The following is a 26215-nucleotide window of genomic DNA, read 5'->3' on the forward strand; positions in this document are numbered from 1 at the left end:
AACAGTTCGGAACAGAGGGGCCTCAAAACCAGAACCCACTTGCAGCTTCTCCATGCTGAACATCGACTCCCCCCACCCCCATTGCCAAACCTGACTGCTGACTGTAAACTCATCGCCACCAAGAGCAGTAGGTGCAGTGCAGCAGACAGGGAGTTGAGACCCAGCGCCTGCTGGAGGAGGGGATCATCGAACCCAGAACCAGCCCGTGGAGAGCATGTGGTTGTAGTAAAGGGGGAAAACAAGTCCAGGAGAGTGATTGATTATAGCCAAACAATTAATAAATACACACTCCTGGACTCATACTCACTCCCTCACATTTTGGATATGGTGAACAATATCAGGCAGTAAAGGGGCTATTCGACCATCGACCTGAAAGCTGCCTATCACCAGCTGCCAATCCATTCCAGCATTTGAGGCTAACTGTCGACTCTATCAGTTCTGGAGGGTCCCTTTCGGTATTACAAATGGGGTGTCTATTTTCCAGCGGCAGATGGACAAGATGGTGGATGAGTATAGGTTGAAGGCTACCTTCCCCTACCTCAACAATGTCACCATGGAAGACCATAACGTCAATCTCCAGGGCTTTATCCATGCAGCAAGAGTCCTGAATCTCACTTACAATTCTGACATGTGTGAATTCAGGACTATTCAGGACTACACAACTGGCTATCTTAAAGGCTACCACTTTCCCCCTTTCAGCTGAAGCCCAGACAGCTTTTAATTACCTCCAAAGTTACATTGCGAAAGCCGCCATGCATGTGGTGGACAAGAATGTACCTTTCCAAGTGGAAAGTGACGCTTCAGACATAGCCCTAGATGCCACTCTCAATCAGGCGGGAAGGCTGGTTGCCTTTTTCTCACAGGCGCTTCAAGGCCATGAGCTCTGGAACCTGTCTGTGGAAAAGACATTGTAGAAACCATAAGGCATTGCAGGCTTTAACCTGGCTGGTAGAAGATTTACGCTCCTCATGGACCAGCACTCTGTCACATTCATGTTCAGCAACACCAAGAGGGGCAAAATCAAGAATGACAAAATTGCTAGGTGGAGGATTGAACCAGCTAGGGGCCCTTAATGACCCTCCAGATGCCTTGTCCAGGGGCTGCTGTCCACCGCACATACTAGTCAAATGTAGACTATACACAATGAGCTCTGCCATCCAGGGGTCACCTGCATGGCTCATTTTGTCAAATCCTGCAACTAGCCCTACTCAATAGAAGATGTCACGGAAATGACCAGGTCATACCAGGACTGCGCTAAGTGCAAGCCACACTTTTTTGCACCCTGCGAAAGCACACCTGATTATGTTATCCAGGCCCTTTGAACAGCTCAGCGCGATTTTAAGGGACCTCTACCCTCCACAAACGGGCACATCTACTTTCTCTCAGTCATCGATGATTATCCCCGCTTCCCGTCCCGTGCTCAGACACATCCACCTCGTCTGTTATGAAGGCCCTAGAATCTATTTTCACCTTGTTCGGGCATCCCAGCTATATTCTTAGCGACCGGGGCTCAGCCTTCATGAGCGACGAGCTATGTCAGTACCTCCTGGTGAGGGGCATCACCAGTTACAACCCCCAGGGGAACGGGCGGGTTGAAAAAGAGAATGCCACCATCTGGAAGGACATCAAACTTGCCCTGAAACAAAAAGACCTTCCAGACTCACGTTGGCAGGAATGTCCTCCCCATCGCGCTCCACTCAATTCGATCGTTACTGTGACCAATGCTACTCCTCATGAGCTCGTGTACATTCGACAGAAGGTTGGCATCAGGGACTACACTCACACCCTGGCTCGCGAGTCCTGGTCTGGTCCTTCTCAAAAAGCACGTGAGGAGAAGCAAGACTGACCCCCTGGTGGAATGGGTGAAATTGCTCCATGCCAATTCCCAGTACACCTACATGAAGTACCTGGATGACAGGGAGGACACAGTTTCCATCAGGGACCCAGCATCCACCGGAACCAAGGATTCATTGTCTCAGGTGCCCCACGAGTTACCGAGCTTTTTCTCCCCACCCCTACTCAGGGAACCCTGAGTCAGAGCCCCAGCCCACTACCCTTTCATCACAGGCAGACCAGAAGACTCAGGGAGCCCAAGGCCTCTGGTGCTAAGGCACTCCACCACGATCTCCAGACCCCTGGACTACCTGAATCTGTCAATAATAATGTAAACATTTCTCTTCTGTGTCTATTACTGGCTTCTGATCCTTGTTCTCTTCATCCACAGACCCTTAATTCTGAAGGAAGGGGTGAATGTAGTGAACTGGGATTCACTAGAAGTATGCTGTACTGATGACTGGTTCCACCTCCCAGCTCCTCCCCTGGGGCCTGTATCTAACCATAGTTTCCCACCTAAACCCAGAACCCCTCTGAAGCCTATTTGTGAACCCTACCTGTGAAGTACCTAATAAAAGTGTTTGTTCTCCCTCCAGTTGAGTGTGAGCTTTTATCTACGCCACACAGCCACCCCTGCTCTCAATGGAGGACTACAATTCCACCCTTCTTCTCCCCAAATGATCTTGGACAACTGACCTTCATCTAACATGACACAGCATCATCCATAATATTCCCTTCCCTGCATTAAGACCCAGATCCACACTGCCACAGCATATGGTGGAGTCCTTGGCATATGTAAGGCTTGCTCTTATTTGCTGGCAGCAAACCCACAAAGGAGGAACTGATCAATTTCTAAGCAATTGTGTTTTCAACTCACATCAGTAATATGAACTTTAACAATGAGCATAAATGAATATTAAACGTCTAAGCATATTGATCTAAAAAGGAAACCATGCCCAAAATTGTTTAGAAGCTACGATAACGATGTACTTGAGAAGTGTAGTCTCTTTTCCAATGAAGGAAACTTGGCATCCTTCAATGAATAGTAGGATATTATTGTCAGATAAAGTAAGAAGAAAGAGAAACAAGAGAAGGCAGACCATTTGACCCTTTGAGCTTCTCCAACATTCATTGATCGTGGCCAATTTCCCATCCCAGTACCATTCTTCAGTACTATTTGCATAATTTCTTGATTCCCTTCATGCTCCGATCACTGTTCTGGATAATCCTAATGAGTCAGTCTCCATTAGCTGTCTGGGGTATAGAATTCTAAATATTCATCACACCCTTATCTTAATCAAATATGATCTATCCATGCACCCTACTCAAGGCACCTCAGTCTGGGGATATATCTCACCTATCATTTGCTTTCCCAATGCTTTGTGGTATTTGTATGTTGGTTTTCGGTGATTTGTGTACAAGCACACCTACTGTATGCGTCTTTGACCATCAATTCTGCACAGACTCTATCCATTTTATAGCTGTGACCTGTTTCAGTAATGATGGTTGTGAGATAAAATATTGACCAAGTCATGGGGCATAACTCCATTATTCCTTCAGTGTTAGTGGAACAGAATCCTGTGAAATTGATCTCATACTATGGTGAAAGTGTCATCCATTGAGTGCTTTGAATAGTCTAACCATTATCTTGCTGGTAAATTATAGAGATGAACAATGAATGTAACCTTTCCAACATTGACCAATAAGAAATCAAAGAAAGAATCGAATAAATCAACAGAAGAAAAGTCAGAAGCAGCATGAATTTTAAGATGAATCACAGACTCTCGTGAGAGAGATTGTGGAATGGACGGGGATGTTGGTGAGACTTGGGGAAAGTTTGGAAGTTTGAAAGTTTCATCAGTGAGTTGTATCTGAACACCACGTGTTTTTTTTTCTTCTTGATAGGTTTCCTGTCCAGAATTCAGCTTGATTAATAGGTTTCTGGGCAAAGAGAACTATGAAAATTCTGCAGGAGCATGTAGGTCTAATCCTTGAACATTGCAGGATTGATGCTTGATGGTAGAGTGCAGTGGCAATATTCAACAGGACATAAAGATTGGGAGCAGGTACAGCACTCTGTTCCTCCTGAACCATGATCTTACTTACATTTCTCTCGACCATCAGATTACATGAGAAATGTAAATGGAACAGCCCATCATTAACTCTACAAAGTCACTAAAAATCAAAGGCTTCCACTTTCACTGAATTGTCGAAATTGCCACCTTGTTCTTCAGTGCAGTTTTGGAACCTCCACTCCATGACCCACTTTCATTAAATCTAAAATAGGATGGATTGGAGTTGGGTGGGACTCAGGCTTGAATTCCTGAAATTTTAACAGCTATCCAATCTCAAGCCATTGTTTTTGTGGTTGAAATTCACCTCATCACATGAGACAGCCTTTGCATTTGTGCTGCCTCATTGATGGAGCTATCCAGTGAGTTCCATTGACTCTTTCTTCTCCAAATTCCATGAATTTTTTCTCCCTTTAAGGTTAATTCCCTATAACAGGGATTCTAAAACACTCATTGTGATATATTTCATAGGAGAAATGCCACAAATCTGTGACATTCAAAAGGAAGCCCATCCAAGAAATATACCAAGAAATTAGAACATAATCTTTATATTCTCACTTAAATATTGCTCACTCATCTTGAGTCTCTCAGGATCCAGAACAGATGACAATTTTAGAAGTATCACTGTTCATAATCTTGAAAATGTTATGGAAAAAAGCAAAACAATTCAAGGTGCTAACATCCTAGACATTAAATTCATGTTGCTACTTTTCCTGTAGCTCTGGAGACATTAGTTGGACTGGGATCAGATTGCTAACATGACTGGACTACACTGTAATTAGCTTAACGTTGGCCACATCTGTGTGACACATGTTGCTGGCAGAAATTCAAGAGGGTGTGGCGGTACGCCATTAGGCAGGTGAACCGGCCCCGATTCTCACGCATGCGGCGGGGCAGCCGGCCAAAAGGGCGTCATCGGGGTTCTCCTCCCGACCTCTGTACCGGGCTCAGAAGCTCGTGCTTGGGGACCCACGTGACGGCCCGGTGACATCAGGGCCCCCCAGCGCGGTTCTCAGCCAGGTCCAGCTGGGAGTATAAGACCAGCTAGGCAGCCTGCAATAAATCAGTTTTTGCTCACTGAACTCAACCCGTCTGGTTATGCGATTCTTCAGTTAGAAAGTGTAGCCGCTGCTAAAATTGGTGAACCCAAAAGGTTCAAACATCTTTGAACCCAACATGAACAACCCTTCGATCAATGCTATAGCCATCAAGTTTCTTGACTTCTGAGTTCAGGAGCCGGAGACCTGGTTCAGCCATGCAGAGGCTCAGTTTCACCTCTGCCAGATTTCATCGGATTCAACCAAGTTTTACCATTTGGTCAATGCCCTGGACCAGGCCACTGCCAAACGAGTGCTGCACCTCGTTCAGTACCCACCCGCAGACGATAAGTACGAGACCATCAAGCGGGTGCTCAATGGCTCCCTTGGACTCTCCAGGCGCCAGTGCGCTGCTCGGATGCTGCACCTCGACGCCTTAGGGGACAGAACTCCAATCGAGTTAATGGACGAGATGCTCGCGCTCATGGGCGATCACACCAACTGCCCACTCTTTGAGCGCATCTTCCTCGACCATCTGCCTGAAGACATCCGGCCGTTACTGTTCCAGGAGAACTTTGTCGACCCTAGGAAGGTCACTCAAAAGGCTCAGGAGCTATGGCTTGAATGATTCCCGGAGGGCTCAGCAGTCCAGCAGGTTACGAGTCATGGGCATGACCATGCCAACCCTTCCTCTAGCCCTGTGGTGGAACACCCGGCCCCTGCAGGGGCCTCAAAGAGCATAGCCAGAAGCAAGTCATCCACTTTTGCTTATTCCACCAGTGCTGGGGAGCCAAGGCTCAGAAGTGTCATCAGCCCTGCTCGTTCCAGGGAAATGAGCAGGCCAGCCACTGTTAATGGGTGCGGCGGCTGGCCAAGAACGCAGCCTTCTCCACCTGCAGGATTCAGTCAGTGGCCGGTGCTTCCTTGCCGACACCAAGGCCCAGATCAGCGTCATCCCAGCCACAGCCATCGAGTCCCAGAACCGGCCTCGAGGACCTCCCCTCCGTGCAGCCAATTCGACGGAGATCCGAATGTATGGAAACAAGAACGTCCACTTCCAGATCGGGCAGCGGAAGTTCTCGTGGAGGTTCACCATTTCGTCCCTTCCAAATGCCATCCTGGGTGTCGACTTCCTCCTCGCCCATGGACTCCTGGCTGACATTCAAGGTAGGCGACTGGTAGATGCCTGTACCTTCCAATCCATTTGCCTCAATGCCTCCTGCACAGAGCAGCCACAGATGGCCACGGTCAACATGCCCAAGGACGAGTTTCAGCGTATCCTGGACGAGTTCCCATCCCTCCTCAAGCTGCAGTTCTCCGCCACCTCACCATGCCACGGGGTGTTTCATTACATCCCCAATCAAGGTCCGCCAGTCCATGCCAAGGCACGCCGGCTCCCACCAGATAAACTCCAGATAGTCAAGGAAGAGTTCTCGCATCTGCAGGAGCTGGGGATCATTCGATGCTCCGACAGTTCTTGGGCCTCAGCACTTCACCTGGTTCCGAAAGCCTCTGGCGGCTGGCACCCCTGCGGAGATTACGACGCAACGGTATTTGACCGTTACCCAATCCCTCACATCCAGGACTTTACGGCCAACCTGCATGACGTGAGGGTATTCTCCAAGGTCAACCTGGTGCATGGGTATCATCAAATCCCGGTGCACCCTGAGGACATACCCAAAACGGCCATCATCACCCCCTTTGGCTTGTTCGAGTTCCTACGCATCCCATTCGGGCTCAAGAATGCCGCCCAGACCTTCCAGCACCTTATGGAAACATTGGGCAGGGATTTGAATTTCGTATTCATTTACCTGGACGACATCCTTGTTACCAGCAGAGACCGGGCACAACACAAGTCTTACCTCATTATGGGGCTCTTCTCCCGACTGGCCGACTTCAGCCTAATGATCAATCCAGCCAAGTGCCAGTTCGGGAAAGAATCCATGCAGTTCCTGGGCCATACCATCATGGCCAAAGGAGCCATACCTGCTGCTACGAAGGTCCCTGCAATCAGAGAGTTCCCACGTCTGGACAACCTCAAGGGGCTACAGGAGTTCGCGGGTATGGTCAATTTCTAACCACTTCATTCCAGGCGCTGCGTGCATCATGCAGCCCCTCTTCACCTTCATCGTGGCCAAAGACAAGACACTCGCCTGGACTCCAGAGGCCAACAGGGCATTCAAAGACATGAAAGATGCCACCACGAAGGCTACCCTGCTGGTCCACCGACCTGCATATGGCGCTCTCTGTTGATGCCTCTGCCACAGCCGTCGGCGCCATCCTGAATGGACAATGAAAATTACTGGCATTCTTTAGCCGACTTCTTCGTTCGCCAGAGCGCAAGTATAACACTTACGATCGTGAGTTGCTGGGCATGTACTGGGCGGTACATCATTTCCGCTATTTATTGGAGGGGAGGCCTTTCACCATTTTTACCAACCACAAACCCCTCACTCAGGCACTTCCTATGGCAAGAGATCCCAGGTCGGTCCACCAACAGCATCACCTCTCCTTTGTGTCGGAGTTCACCACTGACGTTCGGCATAAGGCGGAGAAAGATAACATGGTCGCCGACACACTCTCACGACCAGCCATTTGCGCGTTGACACCTGGCCTTGACTTCGACCAGCTTACCCGGGACTAGAAGTCCGACAAGGAGACGCGGGCCTTCAAGACTGCCATCACTGGCCTGCGGTTCCAGGACCTCGACTCCTCACAGTGAGGGCACTATCCTGTGCAATGTCTCCATGGGCACCACACGACCAGTGGTTCCCTTGCAGTGGCGCAGGCAAGTCTTCCACCATATCCATGACCTTTGCCACCCTTCCATCAGGTCCACGGTCCGTATGGTGGCAGAACGTTTCATCTGGCATGGGCTTCGTAAGCAGATTGTGGACTGGGCCAGAACCTGCACCCATTGCCAGCTTTCGAAGGTACATAGCCACACCAGAGCGCCCGTACAAGATTTTGAACACATTCAGGAATGGTTCAGCCACATACGTGGGGACATCGTCAGACCCTTGCCTTTTTCCCGAGGTAACCATTACCTTTTCACAGTGGTAGTCACATCACTCATTGGCATGAGGTGATCCCGATGCCAGATGCCTCCACAAACTCCTGCTCCCTAGCGCTTTTGATCACCTCACCAGTGATCTGGGCGCCCAGTTCACCTCTGTGCTCTGGGCACAGCTCACCAACAGGCTGCGGATCGAGCTACATCACATCACGGCCTATAACCCACAGGCCAATGGACTAGTTGAGCGATTGCACCGCCACCTTAAGTCGGCACTTATGGCCCACCTCACCAGCACTGACTGGGTGGATCAGCTGCCTTGAGTGCTCCTGGGCATCCGCTTGACACCCAAAGAAGACCTACAGGCGTCATCAGCTGAGCTGGTCTATGGTGCACCGCTAGCCCTACCCGGTGAGTTCGTCAACGCACCTCACAACCCCCAGCAGTCACCACTCGGTCTACTTTCCTGTCTCTGGGCCCAATTGGACTCTATCACACCCCCACCACCACCCAGACATGGCACACGGGCATCTTACATCCCCAGCGAGCTGTACTCTGCAGAGTATGTTTTTTATCAGGTGGGGCCCCTCCACAGCACCTCTACAAAGACCATACGAAGGGCCGTACAAAGTTGTCCAGTGTTCAGGATCCACTTTCACACTGGACATCGGTGGTAAGATGGAACTGTTTATGGTGGACAGGTTAAAACCAGCCCACCTCGACCCCACCGAACCAGTAGTTGTGGCCCAACCCAAGAAGCGAGGCCACCTGGCAAAAAAGGACATTGGCGCCGGTTCTGGGTGGGGGGCTGTGTGGTGGTACGCCATTAGGCAGGCGAACTGGCCCCACTTGTCACGCACGTGATGGGGCAGCCGGCCAAAATGGTGCCGTCGGGTGTTTCCTCCCGACCTCGACACCAGGCTCAGAAGCCTGCACTTGGGGACCCGCATGACGGACCAGCCAAGCAGCCTGCAATAAATCAGTTTTTGCTCACTGAACTCAACCTGTCTGGTTGTGCAATTCTTCAGTTAGCAAGTGTAGCCGCCGCTACAAGGCAATGGATTATGAATATTTAAAAAAATAGAAGAAAAAAAAATCAAGCTATATGCATTACATAACATAAAAATACATCAAATTCTTGGGGTTAATAGAGAAAAAATAATCTGTTGGAGGAACTGGACAGGTTGAAACCCTTCATCTGAACTACATTATTAATTCTTCGTCCCCCCCACTGATGCTGCTCAACCTGCTGAGTTTCTCCAGAGTTTGCTCCAGATTCCAACATCTGGACTCTCTTGAGTTTTCAGTTCAATACTCCGTTGGGAGAGAAACTCCCATCTGCTGCTATAATGTTGTATTTGAGGCTATTGTCACATTTAACAATAAGGTCTGGAAACCTTGGCAAAGGATGAAGTGGTCAACTGAGTCAAAGTATAGAAATAGGTTGAGAAAGACAATGAGACAGATTGCTTTTGTCACTGTCTTGGAAATGAGAAAGAATTAGTGATTTTGATCACTGCTATTTTGTTTCTGTGGTGGGACAGAAATCTATGGACAGAGAATCAAAAAGGAGTTCCCATATCTGGGAGATTTTAAAACGTTCTGGAATAACAGAAAAGGATTTGTACACAGTTTGATTTTTTGAGACAGATGATGATGGTAGATTAGATAGACAGCAGAATAAGACACAAGCAGGAGTGAACTGGAGGCCAGAAAGGGAAGCTGAATGCTTGGTTGGAATAGGACTGAGGGAGCAAGGTTCGTTCACTTTAGGAATGAAGGGAATTAGAAGGGAAATTAGGGAAAGAGTTGGATGGAATATTAGGCCTGGACAGGTAGGGAAAGAAAGAGAGTGACAAAGCAATGAAAAATCAAAGTTTGAGGAACTTTATCTTCCATCTCCACAAACTGGAATACTGAATTCAGCGTTTTCAAATCACCAGCCTTTCCTCTTTGTGGCAAAACCAGACATTTCTGATGGAAAGTCATTCCCTTGTAGCATTATATTTTTCTCTCCACAGGTGCTGCCTGGTCTTTTGGCCATTTTTAACGTGTTGAGGTTTCAGTGACTGCTGTGTTCTTCCTCACAAGCAGCAACACGTTCGTTTTTTTTCCTCCCTAAATGACCTCAATCATCTACTGTGAATGATGTAATCTGGATGGTCATGCTCTGCCGTCAGTCATTCCTACTCCCTTTTCCCCCTTCCACACATCACAACTCTATGGTAAGCATTATTATATTTCCGACTCTGTTGAAGAGTTGTTGACCTGAAACCCTGATTGATTCTCCTTCACAGGTGCTGCCTGACCTGCTCAATAGTTCCATAATGTTTCAGATTTTCAGCATTCATGTTTCTTTTCACTTGTGACACAATGTGACTCTGCCAGATTTGACAGTTGAGGTCCCCAGGTTTCAAATTGCAAAAATCAATTAGATTCTTGCTTCAAGTCCTTGCCAGAACCACATACATAGAATGTCAATTGCAGGCAGAAGGCTAACTGGTACCCCATGAAGGAGGAGATATTTCTCATTGGCTGTTAAGGCTCAAGTATGAACATTGCAATCTAATACCAGGAACCAATAGTTCAATGAGAAGCTGATGCTTTCTGGTGTGAATGAAACTGGTGAGTAAATTAAGTTTAAAGTAATCTCTTACAAGGTGGAACTGTAAACTAAGAAAACTGAATGAGTTTACAACCATCTCCAAGTCCAGAACCACCTAAAACTGCATCTAGTTTATTGTTGAAAGTCAAGAACCAAGGACTCACTCATGAATAGTGCATTTGTGTTTCAAATTATCTCTGGGTATGAGCAGGGATATCAGCATCCAAGGCATTTTACTCTTAGGGTAGCACAACATAAACATTGAGTACCATGGGTCAGCTGACAGAGTGGAATGAGGTAGCAAATACTTTAATTGAGTGCCACCCTACACATCCAGAGAAGAAAAGTTTCAGTGATAAAAGCTCCTCATACTGATACAGCAATAAACACTTTAGCTGAACGTTATTCCCGATCACTCTTGTACTCAATTTTAGAACTGTCTATCCTTTGATCCTCCCTCCATATCTTTTTACTTTAGAAAGAAGCAACATGAGTTCACTAGTACGCTTAGGTCTACTTGGTATAAAACATGAAAAAAAAATTAACCAAAATAAATTTGGCAAATAGTCCAAATATCATTTTGAGGAGTTGAGTGATAATTTATCCTGTTTGCAATTTTTCAAGGGAATCAAAAATGCCCTCAAAACCTTTAAAAAAAAAATCTCCTCTGACATAAGAATCTGTGGCATGAGACTCTTCAAATTGATAGAAAAGTAGTCTTCGGAGGGGACATGGTTACAAGATATTGGGTCAGGTGTATAGAAAAGAGATATCTCTTTCAATTGAGTTGGAAATCTTTGTGTTTTTACATTTAGTGCTTGTTGGATGCTCAGTTACTTAGTATATTTTCAGATCAGAACAGAGATTTAGACATTGGTGGAATCAAAACGATCTATAATTTTATTGAGTGGCTGAGGTGACATGGCCCAACCCAACCACAATGTTGTATGTTCTGATGTTTAAGTCCTCTGTTATAGTCATAGAGAGATACAGTACAATATAGAAACAGGCTCTTCAGCCCACCAAGTCTGCACCAAATATCAACCAGCCATTTACAGTAATCCTACATAAATCCATTCTCCTTATTTCCCAGATTTTATCATTCACTGACACATTAGGAACAATGTCCAGTGGCCCATTAACCTCCCACTGTGCTTATGAATAATGGTAGTTGAAATAAAAGGAGCTTAACAGAATGAATATTGGGAAGGAGGTTGTTTCCCTTGTGTAGAAAAAAACCATAAAAAGGGTACACTCTTGTGGGATAAGGAGCTGGATATTTGAGATGGAAGAGAAGGCAAGTGGCATATCTTTGGAACACTCAACACAAGAAAGCTATGGATCCTGAGTCCGTGATTAGATTCAAGTCTGAGATTGATTGAAATTTTGAATCGGTGGATTTCACATAGAAGATCAGACATGCTGTATACATGCTCCAATTTGTTTTGTGTTCCTAAGGTTGAAATGTAAATGGAAATTACTTCCTTAAGTTTTCTGTCAATAAAGCATGTTAACTAAAAATAATCTTGGCAGCATTTCTGATCCATTACATAAACACAGTAAGTAAATGGTACACAGCCGTGCATTGAGACAAATGGATCATAGAGTCATTGAGAACAGAAATAAAGAGGCCAAATACTGCTCCAACTCCATTTATAAGTTTGCAGATGACATTACCATGATAGGTCAGATCTCAAACCATGATGAGATGGCACACAGGAAGGAGACAGAGAATCTGGTGCCTCTGGGTCAGGAAAACAACCTCTATCTTGTGGTGGTTCACATAATTGATGAACAGGTGAACCAGTTCCGTGAGTCACACGTGCGTCAGTGGAGCAGCCGCATCAAGCATGGCACTGCGCGTTCATCTCCTCCAGAGGAGGCTCCAGGCCCGCATACACACTGACTGCGCAGTGGCGTCACACGGACGCAGCTTCCAGCATAGAGGTGCGGCTTTCAATGACTTTAAAGTGCAGCACGTGAAAGAAAAATAAACTTTCAAGTGAAGTTGACTCCACCGATTGCTGGTCTCTTTTGTTCACTCCGCTAGCATACCATTACATTGGTAACCCCAATGGGTTTCAGACGTCTCTGAACCCCTCAACATGGATGCTGCAGCAGTTAATGCAGTAGCGCTAAAACTATTTACTTTCTGGACACTCAGCCCCCGTACCTGGTTCGAACGGGTGGAGGCACAGTTCCAGATAAAGCAAATTACCTCTGACTCCACCAAATACTGCCATGTCGTCAGCTCTTTGGACCAGGAAACTGCAGCCAGAGTGGACAACCTCATACAAAACCCACCAGGGAAGGTAAATAAAACGGGCTTAAGTCGATGTTCATCAGCACCTATGGGCTCTCCAGGCATGACAGGACAGCCAGGCTCATGCCCCTGAATGACCTGGGAGACCAAATGCCACTGGCAGAGGGCTACAGGCCATGCCTTATGTTTAAGCAGGCGTTTTTAGGGCAGCTACCGGATGATATCCAGTTGCTGCTGGCTGACATGAATTTCAGCGACCCCAGTAGAATTTCTACTTAACAGAGTGGAAAAAAACTGTACACAGGTAAAGATATGTATACAAAAGAGAGAAATGTAAAACCATAGAACATTACAGCACAGAAACAGGCCCCTTCAGCCCTTCTAGTCTATGCCAAACAATTTTTTTGCCTAGTCCCACTGACCTGCACCCAGACCATAGCCCTCCATACCTTTCCCATTCATGTACCTATGCAAAATCTTCTTAAATATAAAATTGAGCCAATATTCACCACTTAAGCTGGCAGGTCATTTCACACTCCCACCACTCTCTGAGTAAAAAAGTTTTCTCTCATGTTCTTCCAAACCTTTTACCCTTTCACTCTTAACCTATGTCCTCTGGTTTGTATCTCACCAACTCTCAGTGGAAAAAAGCCTATATACATTTACTCTGTCTATCCCCCTCATAATTTTAAATACCTCTATCAGATCTGTCCTCATTCTTCTATGTTCCAGGGAATAAAGTCCTAACCTGTTTAACCTTTTCCTGTAAGTCAATTCCTGAAATCCAGGCAACATCCTAGTAAATCTATCTTATTGATATCTTTCCTGTAGTTAGGTGACCAAAACTCCACACAATACTCCAAATTTGGCCTTGCCAATGTCTTATAAACTTTACAATAAAATCCCAATTCCTCTACTCAATACTTTGATTTATGAAGGCCAATATGCTAAAAGCTCTCTTTACAACCCTATTCACCTGTGACGCCACTTTCTGGGAATTATGGATCTGATTTCCCAGATAAGAAATAGATACAGAAGATAAATATTCAATTATAAATAATGTGCAAAGTTTCCGTTCTTAAATGAGTCCCAGATTGAGTTTGTGTGTAGCCACTGCTCCTGAACCTGGTGCTGTGAGTCTTATGGCACATGTACCTCTTCCTCATGGCAACAGCAACAAGAGCATGTCCTGGAGGATCCTTGATGAATGATGTCGGATGGCAGCATTCTATGTAATTTTTCTCAATAGTGGGAGAGTTTTGCTTGTGATGTGCTGGGCTGTGTCCATTGCCTTTTGCTGGGCTTTCCATTCAGAGCTATTGGTGCCCCCATACTAGGGAATGAAGCAGCCAGTCAGCACACATATCTATAAAAGTTTGCCAAAGTTTTTGATGTCATACCAAGCCTTTGCAAACCCTTGAGGAAGTTGAGGCATTGATGTGCTTTCTTCATGATGTTATTTGTGTGTTGGGTTCAGGAAAGGTCCCCAGAGATAGTGACTTGCAGGAATTTAAATTTGCTCACCCTCTCCACTTCTGATCACCCAATAATCACTGGATTGCACACCTTTGGTTTTCCCCTCTGAAAGTCCACAATCAGCTCCTTGGTTTTGGTGACAGTGAGTGCGATGTTTTTGTTATTACACCATTCAGTCAAGTTTAATCTCCCTCCTGTATGTTGATTCATCACCTCTTTTTATTCAACCCACTAGCATGGTATCATCAGCACATTTGTAGACGGTGTTGTCGTACCAAGCCAAACAGTCATAGTTATGAAGCGAGTAGACCAGGGGGCTAAGAACGCAGCCCTGATGGAGATTGTGGAGGAGATGTTCTTACCAATCCACACTGACTGTGGTCTGGATGTGAGGTATTGAGACCCAGGTCTTGGAGTGTGTTGATCAGCTTTGAGGTGACGACAGTGTTGAATGCTGAACTGTACTTGATAAAGAGCATCCTGAGGAAGTTGAGGCACTGATGTGCTTTCTTCATGATGTTATTTGTGTGTTGGGTTCAGGAAAGGTCCCCAGAGATAGTGACTTGCAGGAATTTAAAGATGTATGCATCTTTGCTGCCCAGGTGTTCCAGGAATTTGCGTAGAGCCAGTGAGATGGCATCTGCCATAGACCTGTTGCTGTGGTAGGCAAATCGGAATGGATCCATGTCGCCTCTCAGACAGAAGTTGATATACCAGCCTTTAAAAACATTTCATCACTTTGCATGCGAGTGCCACTGGTTGGTAGTCATTTAGGCAGGTTACCACACATTTCTTGGACACCAGTAAAATTGAGGTCTGTTTGAAACATGTGGCTACCATGCTCTGTCGGAGTGAGATGTTGATGATATCCGTGAATATGTTGGCAAGATGGTCAGCACGGGTTTTCAGTACTCAGTGGGTTGTTCTGTCTGAACTAGATGTTGTCCTTCGATTCTCCTGAAGGCAGCCCGCATATCATCCTCAGATACTGACAGTAGAGGATCATCAGGGTACATGGGGACGCTCAGCAGTTCTTCCTTGTTCTAGTGGACAACTTGGGCTTAGCAAGCAATGAGTTTAACTGGGAGTGAAGCTTTTCTGTCTCCTACTGCAACCAGATTTGGTTTTGTCACTTGGGCTCTGCCACAGGTGTCAGATATCCTTTGTTGTTTCCATTCTTGTCCAGAATCTTCACTTTGCCCAGGAGATGGCTTTCTATAGGTCATTCCTGCTCCTTGTGAAGTGTTCTGGACTTTTGGATTTAAATGTTTGTGATTTGGCTCTCAACAGGTTCTGGATTTCATTAGTCATCCAGGGCTTCTGGTTAGAGAAAACCCTGAACAATTTAGTCGGGGCTGACCACCTATGGGAGAATTATCAACTTATATTTTCATTTGATCTTTCCATTCACTACACAGATAAGTATTTGGTTAAATATAAGGATAAGGACTAAGTTTAAACAAAGGGATTTGGTTCAAGATGGTTTACCTTGGTTTATGATAGCCTTTTTAAAACAATTTCCATTAACGCAGCACCTTTAACCATGCAAAAACATTGCAAAATGCTTCACAAAAGCAGTGTGAAACAAAAAAAATGATGCCCCTTCACATCAGATAACGATAAAAACACAGAAATGATGAAGGAGCTCAGCAGGTCTTGCATCGTCCATAGGAAGTAAAAATATATAACCCTTCCTTAAGGGATCGTCAGATAATGATGTTTATATGTTTGAACTGTATCACAGAAGTATGTTTAAACCAGGTCTTAAATGAAAAAAGAGAGTTAGAGCTGGAGTTTTGGGTGAGAATTCATTAGGTCGGAATCTTGGCACATGATCAAGATTAAAACAATTTAATTCAGGAATTCTCCAAACATCTGTGGTGGATGAATGCAGGTACCTTATATAGTTAGAAGTCTGGAGGGGTGGAAAGGAAGGGAGGGTCAAAAATCAGAGGGAGATTTAAAAACCTGGATGAGAATTTTAAAGTAATTGCTTAAACTGGATTCAGCATTAGTCAGCAAGCAAAGCGGTGATGCATTTATAGGCCTATGCAAACAGACCACCACCCGCAGAATTTTATAGAATGTCGAATATGCAAATTGGGTAGCAATCCATTGGAACTGGCAAATCTGGAGACAGCAAAGCCATCAAGGTGGGGTTCATCAACCAATGAGTAGGTGCAGAGTCAGGCAAAGTACTCAGGAACCCTCATTCATGATCAGGTGTGTGGACTGAAACTAAGCAGACACCAGGTTTGTGAAGAGTGGTTAAATTTCAGAAAATTGCTAGGGAATAAAAGATTAAAGATTTGGGAAGAGAGTTTGTCAAAAACTATCTTCGTTGGCCATAAACTCCATCCAGCTCACTGCAGACTTTCAAACAAAATAGACTGCTACAAACTTGCGGACATTTTTGACCATGTTTGGTCTTTTCACAATTAGTTTGTCAGGATATTGTTGGTCATGGTCCTACTACTGATGGGATAACCTTGGTTTAATATATGTGTAGCTGTGGTCCAAAACTTATTGCTCTTTCACATGTATGGCAAACTGGCCAATTGGATCTAAGCATCAGCTCAAACGAACAGACCTCAATAATAGTCACTGTGGCAATTAAATAAATTTTTGTCTTCACTATTTGATTGGTAAACTGGTTGAATTTCCTACCTATTATAGAAGCTGATTCATTTTCAAAACAAAACCCAGGTGGTAGATTCTGTGAAAAGCATACGATTCAGTCGGACAGACTATTCCCAGGTGCAAATGATAAAAATCTTATAATGAGATATGAGTGTGTTATAACTTCAGCCTGCTGCTAAATCCACCATTGCAAAAGAAAATAAGTCCAGAGACAAAGGAGCAGAAGTTCAGCCCATCGAGTCTGCCCCATGATTTAATCACGAGCTGATCCACTTTCCCACTCAGCCCTACCGCTCGGCCTTCTCCCCATAATCTTTCATGCCCTGGCTAATCAAGAACCTATCACCCAAACACTTGGCCTCCACAGTCACTGTTTTTCAAAAATTTCACATTCCTCTAACTTCCGATTAATTTTTGCTTCTTTTTATTCCCTCTTTTTTTGCTTTTACATTAGCTTTGAGTTCCCTTGTCAGCCACAGTTGTGACACTTTTCTATTTGAATATTTCCACTTTTTTGGTATGTATCCTGCACCTTCCTAATTTCTTGCAGAAACTCCATCCACTGTCTTTCCTACTTGTGTCCCTTTCCAATCTACTTTTGCCAGTTTCCCTTTCATGTCTTTACTCCACTGAAATCTTACTTTAGTTTCTCCTTGTTGAATCTCAAATTGAACTCAGTCATTTAGTGATCACTGCCCCACCAGTGGTTCCTTTACTCGAAGATCTCTAATCACCTCTGGTGCATTACCCAATGCCCAATCCAATGCAGCCGATCCCCTAGTGGGTTCATCAACAAGCTGCTCTAAAAAGTCATCTTGTAGGCTTTCTACAAATCTTCTCTCTTGAGATTCTGACCCAACCTTGTTTTCCCAATCTAATTGCATGTTAAAATTCCCCATGACTACCACAACATTGCCCTTCTGACACACTTTTTCTATTTGCTATTATAATTTGTTGTCCACCCTTTGAGGTCTGTATATAACTATCAACAATATATTTTCACCCTTGCTATTTCTTAACTCAACCCACAATGATTCCATATATTCTGATTCTGTGGCACTTCTTTCTAATGATTTAATGTTCTTCCTTACCAACAGAGCCACCCCCTACCCACCCCCCTGCTTGCCTGCCTATCTTTTCGATATACTGTGATTCCTTGGACATTAAGCTCCCAATTACATCCATCCTTTAGCTATGACTCAGTGATGGCTAATATATTATACCTGCCAACGTGTAGCTGTGCAATAAGGTCATCCACTTTATTTCTTATGCTGTGTGCATTTAAATACAAACTACCAAGGATATATCTAGGGGATGACAGGCATGGCACGTGCCCTGGGCACCACTTAAAGGGGGTACCACATGAAGTACCACCCCCGTCAGCGCCGCTGCTCCTCCCAGTCAGTGCTGCTGCCACCACACCCCCAGTCAATATCATCGCCACCCCCCCCCCTGCCCAGGTCAGTGCCACACCCACCCCCCCCCCCCCCATACACCCTTACTTGTCCTACTATTCACTCTCAACTTATACAATTCCAATTACAACATGGCGGCTACCAAGGCCAGCTTTTGTCGCTTTTTATTTTGCTGCATTGGCTACCCCTGCCAAAGGCATTATTTTATGGAAGTACACCCCTGCAAACCATTTAGATCTTCATTTCTTACTTTCCTGCTTTTGGCTGCAATTACTGAATAAACCTTTAGAAGTTTCAGTTTAAAATTACTTTTCACAATCTAAATTGCATAATTGCATTCTGTCTGTCCAACTCATCCTGCTGGCTGTAATTTTCCCCTATCTGCCTGTCCTTCCACTCAAACTCCCGACAAGCCTGTTCCTTCTTGTGCACCAACCATCTCCCTCTGCTTCTTCACTTTGGTTTCCATCCCCCTGTGAATCTAGTTTTACACTACCCACTCCCCACCCACCACAGAATTAGCAAACCTCCCTGGCAGGAATATTGGTTCCTTTTGAGTTCAGGTGCAACCCATCCGATGTGTACAGGTCACCCCTTCCCCAGAAAAGGTTCCAGTGATTCAAGAACTTGAAATCCTGTTCCCTGTACCATGTCTTCAGCCACACATTTGTCTACATTATCTTTCTGTTCTGACCTTCTCTAGCTTGTTGCAATGGGAATAATCCAGAGTAATTCAGAGATTAGGACCTTGGAGCTCCTGCTCTTCAGCCTCTTTCCTAACTCCCTAAATGTACTTTGTAGGACCTCTACCCCACTCCAACCTATGTTATTCATCCCAATATCTAGAACAACTTTTGGCTGCTCACCCTTCCCCTTAAGAATATTCTCTCCCACTCAGTCATACTGGACCCAAGTACCTGGGAGGCAACACACTATTCTGGAGTCTCTTGCAGCCACAGATTCTCCCATCTGTTCCCTTGATTATTGAGTCCCTTATGACAGCAAATGCCTGAAATAGTCTAAACTGCAATTTTAATGTAGGTGGATTTAAACATTTCGAATGGGAACTTTGAAAGAAACATGCCCCACCTGAAAAAAAATACTTTAATTGGTGCATTTTCTATCACTTATGAGTTAAAAGGAATTTTGTTCTTCGAGCCAAAAATATTGTTTGAAATACTAGCAGATCTTTCAGGATACATAATTGTAGTTTCATTGACCAGAATATAAATTTGCAGCATCCACTTTCCTTCATTAGGCTATTTAACTGGTCAAATAAAATGATGTTAAATTGTCGAATGTCACCTATGAAAGGAATTTAACCCCAGATACACGATGCTAAACTGTGAGCAAAAACTTTCTACAACATAAACCTCCAGTAATCCCAAGTGGAAATGCATGTTTTATTGGCAAGACAATGCTTGCTTATTATCATATTTGTCTCTATGCCAGGCCCCAAGGCAGCCAAAGTCAAGGAGCAGATTACCTTGTCAAGATTAGGTTGATTTAAGTATGTTAAGAAAATATTTTTTCAATTTTAAATAGCTTCATAAGTGTGAGTCAAAAGGCTCTAGATCTTGCAATCACACTGATAGATTGGCTTGTCTTATTTAAAATATCATGAATTTCAAACAATTTTGCTTTGAAGTGCCTTCCTGCTTCATTATGAGTCCTGGCTCATCCAAATTTCCAAAATGATAAGTTACAATTTGGCTTCCTTCTCAGATCTGCAGACAATTCCCACTGTCTATTTTTTTAAATATTCTCATCCCCTAGGCCAAATAGGCTCCCCACACTTGGTGAGTTTAATTTCCTCTCAATTCACCCTCCCAAATTCACACTTTCTCCTCATTTCTCTAGACATTTTCATGGCAACTTTCTTCACTTTTGAACTGATGTCTCGTCATCATAACCAGTTTCTTGCATCCCTCACTGGCAGGTTACCAGGCCATGATGATAGCTATAGCATTCCCCAAAATTTCCATGACATAAGACCACATTTTCTTTCCAAGTAACATGATCAGATAATTTTATAAAACAGAAAAAAGGTTCGTCTTTCCGAAGCAGAAACAGAATCATAATCAGAACTTTTTTGCCACGAACGAGTCACAGAATTCAGGGTTTTGCGGTAACATCATGGTGCAAACATTCATATTATAAACCATTTTACAACAATAAATAAAAATTTTTCAAAATAGTGCATGAAGAGCAAGGCCATGTCTTGGTTCATTGAGTATTCAGGAATCTGATGGCAGCGGGGAAGAAACTGTCCCTCTGCCGCTGAGTGCTCTTCTTTAGGCCCTGTACCATTTTCCTGATGTTATCAGAGTGAAGAGATGGTGGGGATCTTTGAGGAGAGAGGCTGCTTTTTTAAGACACCGCCTCAAAGATGTCCTCGATGGATTGAAGTCTGGTGCCTGTGATGTCACAGGCTGAGGTAACAACTCTCTGGAATTTATTCTTGTCCAGAGAGTTGATGCCTCCATACCAGACAGTAGCCACTTTCAGGTGGAATAGCTGGGAGAATGTGGCTCTAGAGTTGGCTGCGGGTGTGTGCGATTCAGGTGGCTGCACTGAAGGAGCTGTTCTGGCACCTGAAAGGTCCACAGCGGGGAGAGGCGCCGTGGAGCAAACGCCGGCTCCTGTCGACTGTGGCCGTAGTCCCGCCCACTTTCAGGTGTCTATGGGGAGCGCTTGGAAGCGGAGAATACACCTATCCAAGGAGGGTTGGGTAAGTACTCCTCAGGTCAGGGTTCTCCGCTTTCAGGTGGCCTCCCAACAGCCGCATTCGGGTATTTTAGGTGGCTTTACGTTGGGGTATTCTGGCCACCTGAAAGCGGTTAGTGATGCAACCAGACAGAATGCAATTAATCAATTTAGATTGTGAAAAGTAATTTTAAACTGAAACTTCTAAAAGTTTATTCAGTAATTGCAATCAAAAGCAGGAAAGTTATTGGTAGACAAGCAATCCATTACTGGAATGTAGAGGCTTGTGCACTGGTGATTTCTTTGATTTTGTATTGTTAGGTAAATGATAGCATACTTCTTTTGAACAGGTAAAATGAGTTGGAAGCAGTGGAAAATCACATAGCTTGCCGAAGACAAGTTATGTGGCAAAATCAGTCGTTGGAATTTTGAGATTAGGGAGGGGGTGTATGGTTGAAGGACAGGAGGGGTTACCACAGGAGCATTCATCACAGTACAACACAGGAAAAGATCCTTCAGCCCATGTGCCTGTGCCAAACATGAACGCTCATTCAAACTAAAACTGTTGTGTGCACTTGATAGATATCCTTCCATCTTCTTCATATTCATGTGTCTCTCCAGAAGCCGCTTAAAAGTTACCCTTATATTTACTGGATTTCTAACCTATCTACCAGATTCATTGTATTTCCTATTCAGAAGTGAAAGGTACATGGTGACTTACCGCAGAAACATCTTAATATACAATAATTAAAATTATAGCCAAAAGATGTTTTACAAGAAGTGAATTTCTGGCCCAGATCATCATGCTTTCATATGGAAATAATGGGAAAGAAGTGGCACCGTGTGCTGCTGGACAGTGCTGCTCACAATGGAACAATACAAGTTTGTATCCACCAGGGGATGAATATTCATCTTGAGCGTCAACACAAATGATAGTAAATTAGCAGCCTGCTTTCACCATTGAAGCCATAAATCGTCTATCATTTTACTATTGCCAAATATGTATTACAATCAAAGCCAAATATGTACTTCTAAAATTATGTTCAGCAATGAGCAATATGCAGTGAAATGCTAATATTTATACAAACATCTGTTACTGGAATTAGGCTGGTGATGTGGAGGGTATATTTACCTGTCAAGTATGGTGCCTCATTTAACGGATTGAGTTGTTTACACAGCATCTCCTAGACAGACCCAGTTGGTGCTGGGTATTAACACATTCCTTTCTGCAGTACACCACAGCTTTGTGCTTTTTATGCCTGAAATGCACTTGAGATACTGCCAGTTAAGACCTCACAGGATTCCTGTTTGGAATTAATGAGCATTCCTTTCCAATAGAGGTGGAGATTGAGAGAAGCAGAATCGCCTGATCAGTCAGAGGTCCTGGCATTCTCACTTTGATATGCTGTTTATCCTGCTTGTGAGACAGTGTTCCCCATTCTCAGTCTGTTGAGCCATGACTGAGCAAACTTGCCATTCAACTGAATCAAGAAAAGATTATGTTGATGAGCTTAAGTGATGTGCCCTTCACTTCAGTGTAAACTGGAATGTTGATCTGAACATTGCAAAACTATGGTGCACTGGTTTGTTCTCACACATGAACTCCTCATTGATTGAATAACAATAAGATGGCTGAGCAATGTAACCCTAGACCTTCAGCAGTGAATTTTCTCATTTTAAAATTGCTCTCTCTCTCTCTCTCTCTCTCTCTCTTCCTATTAAGAAATTGGCTGCTTCTTGGGTAATGAAAATGCAGAAAAGTAAAAGCATAATGTTGATGAAAAGTTAGCATAAATCTCATTTCAGATTTCAGATTTATTGTCAGAGTTGGGGCGGCACGGTTGGCATAGCAGTTAGTGCAACATCTTTACAGCACCAATGATTGGGACCAGACTTGGGTTCTTCACATGTCTGCTTGGTTTCCCTGGGGAGGTCTAGTTTCTTCTCACCATTCAAAATGTACTGGGGGTGTAGGTTAATGGGGTGTAAATTGGGCGGCATGGACTTGTGGGCCAAAATGACCTGTTACTGTGCTGTATGTCTAAATTAAAAAAAATAAAAATAAAATGCATACGTGACATCACATACTACCCTGAGATTCTCTTTTCCTGCGGGCGAGGTAGAATTACCACTTACTTGCAGTGCAAAAAAACTCAATGTACATATAAAAAAGGTAAACAAACTGACTGCACAATACAGAGAGAAAAAAAAAATCAATAATGTGCAAAAGTAAGAGTCCTTAAACAAGTCCCTAATTGAATTTGTTGTTGAGGAGTCTGATGGTGGAGGGGTAGCAGCTGTTCCTGAACATGGAGGTGCAAATCTTGTGCCACCTAGACCTGTACTTTTCTCCAAGAGTTCTCAGAATTGCCATTGAATTTCTAATGGAAGCTTGGGGAATGAAGAAGGTAATGGCTTGATTGATGGAAGATGGCACTGGATCATAAATTCTGGTCATTAGAATAAATGTACAATAGGATATGGTAATGTAGCAATATTGTTACTTGACTAGCAACCTGCAGAGCTATTTGAATATTTCAAAGAATCTCTGTCTTTACCAAGTCTGGTCTGTATGTGACTTCAATTCCACACCAACTTGGTTGACTTTTAACTGCCCTCCAGAATGGCCTAACAAGCCAGTTAGTTATTTCAAACTCCCCCTCACTGCAGGAATTATGGCAGGCCAAGGTCAAATACTTGTGGGAAATCAGGGATGAGTAAAAATTGCCAATCTTCTCAGTCAGCCTTTATTCTTAAAGTAAATAATGTCAAATCCAAATCTTCCTTCTTGAATCTGCATTCAAACTGGATTTACATCCCAATAAATATAAATGCTAAACCCTTACACCACTGTTTATTTTCAGACTGCAGCAAAGGCAATCAAGAAAGTACATTGGTTTTCTAACATGCATGTCTATATTCATCATATAATTGATGCTTTCCTTGTGATAAATATATAGGATATATCCTTTGTAGCTGAGATCTATTACACTGTTATTATTAGTAATCAAAGCTTTCCTGACACCAGACACCATCTGCAAATCTCTTAATTAGAAAATAATTCCATTCACTACATGTACATTTGATGTAGGACCCCTTATTGTTAATACTAGGTTTGTTTGTTTTTACATTATTTATTATTTGCTGAGTACCCCAGATTTCATTCAACTAGATAGAATTGTGCCGGGATAAGAGTTGCCCCCAGTCACAAGAGGCAATGGAACATGTGTGTCAATCCAGCATACATGATGACTATATAACTGGAGAGGGAAAGAATACATTTATTTGTTTTCCATCACAGCCAGTGCCACTCAGTGTAATCCCAGCCAAGGAACCTGGTGTTTTTTGCCTTTCATGGAGCTTCAAGAGCAGGTCAGCAAATCAGTTGGTGGTCTGTGTTCTGTTGAGAAGCAATTACCCAAATTTAGAGAAATATTTTCTTATAAGTAGTTCTTTGTCAATCTATAAATCCTCTACTTCAATGTTGACTGCTATCCCCGCTGGTTTTCATGGGATTGCCATGAAGAAAGTACCAATGAAGCTTATTGCCAGCCAATAACCTCTCAACAGAACAACATCTGGATGGATATTTTCATTGTGCACTGTTGGAAAGTGGCAAAATATCAGTTTACAATAATATCAAATAGTGCATTAAATTATTTGAATGAATTTTCCACTTCTCCTAAGAGTTGATGTGTACTTGGAAAGCTTTTGCAGCAGATAAATAAATGGGAATATATGGTGGCTTTTGGAAGACATATTTGGCAATACTCGTGAGAGAGGATTTTTATTTTTTAGTTAAAATTAGTTATTCAATGATAACCCTACCTTAAGATGCTGCAATGAAGTTCCTAGTGCCTTGGATTCTAGTTAGTTTTCATCATCCTCTTCAGAGTCAATTAGACCATCACTTTGGAGACTCAAACTATGAAAAATTAAGCACATCGCAATTAATTGTATGTTATTTTGCCATAGAATATTCCATGATTTGCCAAAATAATCGGTTAAAACAGGAATAAATGGGCAAAAAGATTTTCAAACTTTGCATTGAAGACCTTGATAAAAAAAATTGAAATGGATATTGCTGAGATTTTCCCAGTAATAAGTCTGAAAAGAGAGGATGTTCTCAAATTGAATTGAACTTTTCATATCATTCCACAACTGCTTCTCATTTATAAGCAGCCGGTATCCCACTTACTTTGCTTCCTCTATTCACTGTAACCTTAACATGTTCTGTCTTGAGCATATAATCAAGGTTAGTAAATTGGACACGCAGTGGTAAGGAGCTACTGGTGGAAAATAAATAAACATTAAGAAGGTATACCTTCACTCAATGACACATCTGTGGCCATCAGTTCAGATATTGGCACTGGGTGAGATTTTTTATTTGTGCCTGTATAGGTAGTGAGCTTCGAGCATGGGACTAGGATTTATGGGCCATCGCTGATTGTTCTTGAAAAGATAATGAGTCCTTGGGTCATACAGCATGGAACAGACCCCTCAGTCCAACTTGTTCATGTCAACCAAATTGGGACTCTGGCCTCGTACCATTTGTCAGCATTTGGTCTGTATCCTTTTAAGCCAGGGGTGGCCAAACTATGGCCCCTGGACCAACTGCAGCCCATTGCCCATCTCTAAGTGGGCTTTTATAAAAGAAAATGGTGGCACTGCTATAATGGTAGCACTGCCATAGGTGCCAATCCAAGGGAGCAAATTCTCAACGCTCCCTCGCCGGATCCAACTGTCAAGTTTGACTGCTGTCGACTCTGTTCAGATTTTAAATGGCCTATTAAAGGAAACAATGGTGGTTGAAAACTGCTGGGATTAATATCTCCTGTTTCTGGTGAGAAGAAAAAGAGAAAAGCAATTACTTTGGAGATGAAACAGAGGAATTTACAATGAAAAGAAGAAACAATCTGTCCAGTCAAAAATTGATATCTTCCTGAAGAAGACTATGCACATTAAACCATCAACAAGTGTTGATGCCCCAGTGCTTTCTACGTGTCGATGATGCAGTGCCTTCAACAAGCTGTTCTCAAGCATCATTAGAAGAGTGAAATTGATGACCCTGTTGCATTAGCATGCTCACCATTCAGCAATTAATTTTAGTTCAATGCTTCAAATATTCTTTATGCCCAGTGTGCTTTGAGCAGTG

At 43.7% G+C, this 26215-nt stretch overlaps 1 long non-coding RNA gene across 3 annotated transcripts in view; it reads right to left on the reverse strand.

Moving 5' to 3' along the window:
* LOC138742901 (uncharacterized) overlaps positions 1-26215 on the reverse strand; it is a 119494-nt gene that overhangs the window by 80268 nt on the left and 13011 nt on the right. For 2 of the 3 annotated variants that reach the window (XR_011344514.1, XR_011344513.1), the window contains exon 2: positions 24889-24985. This is a non-coding gene — a long non-coding RNA (uncharacterized lncRNA). Of the gene's footprint in view, positions 1-24293; positions 24461-24888; positions 24986-26215 lie in introns of those variants that run through there. The other variant, XR_011344512.1, reaches the window with a different exon arrangement.

Source organism: Narcine bancroftii, chromosome 9 (assembly GCF_036971445.1).
Source record: "Narcine bancroftii isolate sNarBan1 chromosome 9, sNarBan1.hap1, whole genome shotgun sequence".
Classification (NCBI taxonomy): domain Eukaryota; kingdom Metazoa; phylum Chordata; class Chondrichthyes; order Torpediniformes; family Narcinidae; genus Narcine; species Narcine bancroftii.